The sequence below is a fragment of the Gavialis gangeticus genome, unplaced genomic scaffold, assembly GCF_001723915.1.
Source record: "Gavialis gangeticus isolate Ggan-Ray unplaced genomic scaffold, GavGan_comp1, whole genome shotgun sequence".
Taxonomy (NCBI): domain Eukaryota; kingdom Metazoa; phylum Chordata; order Crocodylia; family Gavialidae; genus Gavialis; species Gavialis gangeticus.
The window spans coordinates 1,721,008-1,722,421 of record NW_017729023.1 but is presented as its reverse complement, the minus strand read 5'-3'; positions in this window follow the sequence as shown (position 1 = coordinate 1,722,421).

Here is a 1,414-nt window from a genome sequence, read left to right as displayed (position 1 = left end):
ACTACCAGGAGCCCTAGTAAAATGAATGAATGCTATCTGAAGCCCTTTGATTCACACACAGCTTCAATTGATATCACTGTTTTCTCCCAGACCCTTGGCTCATGTTAATGTAATGGCACAATGAGATCTGATCCCAAGTCCTAACAATTGTAGTTCCTGCCATGCCACACATGCTCTGGAGCTCCCCGCAACCTGATATTTTAACATCTCTCACCATGTAGCCCCTGCCCTCACCTAGCAGCCAATTTTTGACATCAGGACCAGGGCTGTCCAGGTCCAAATGTCAACTGTAGTCCTGATGCTGAGGTGGACATATCAATTTGTAGCACAACACAAAACAGCCACAAAGATGTTCCACAGTTGTTGTGGGACATCTTTTTGGCAGGTTTGCCACTTTATGGTGCTATAACTTGGCTGAACATGTGGCCCTGTTATTATGTATGGCATGATTCACAAGTTAATTTCTCCATATAGGTAACATGCCAGGGGCCCCATTATATCATCATATCTTGGTTCTTCTTTCTGTCTAAACAAGGACTGCGATTTCTCTATGAAAATGAAAAAAATAGTATTAGATGTATAAAAATAGTATCAGATGTATAGCCTGGCACTGATCTAACTACATTCTTCTTGAAATCAGGGAGAATTTCCCTATCGACTTCCACAGACCTCTGTCAAAGCAGTGAGGCCAATACTGCTCTTGAAAATTCAACCCATAAGAAACAATGTGTAGTCCTTTAAAAATCAAAAAAACCCAAAAAACTCAGCTCCCAGTTTTGCCAGGGATCACTGATTCAATCTCAGTGACATATGCAAATGAATTCCATGAGGGCCAAGTCTGGTTGTTTGTTTTCCCCTTTGTTCAGACAACCAGTTTTATCCAATTTTGTTCAATACCCATATTCAGGAGAAAAATTCCAATCTCTCTTTCTAAGTATAGAATTCCTAATTTCTTCATCTACACAAAACAGATTGGTAAAAATGAGCATTTTCTTAAAAGTGTCTAGTGAAAACAGGCTAACATGTTATTTGTTCTCATTAGAAGGTGATGTGGAAAGAAAATAAGTATTGGTCTTTTATGCATAGCTAAATTATATGTCTCTGTCATTATTTTGGCTGCCTTCACATGTATCTGATTATTATGAAATGCTAGAGTGACTTGACCTTTCGTTCATTAAATTTCCTCTGAATCTAACAATGACAAACATTTCTGTAAGCTGCATTTCTTCCGTCCTCTGAACCAAACCAAAAGAGATGTATTTATGGCAGTGTTGTGGCCACAAACCCACATATTCAGCAGTATCAGAAGGCCTGCATTGTAACTTGCATGGGACAAATGGAGCACCAGCCCCAGGCACCAACTATGAGAAGGTGCCAGTGTTACCTCTCAGCTCTGTGTTCTTGGGGAACCCTG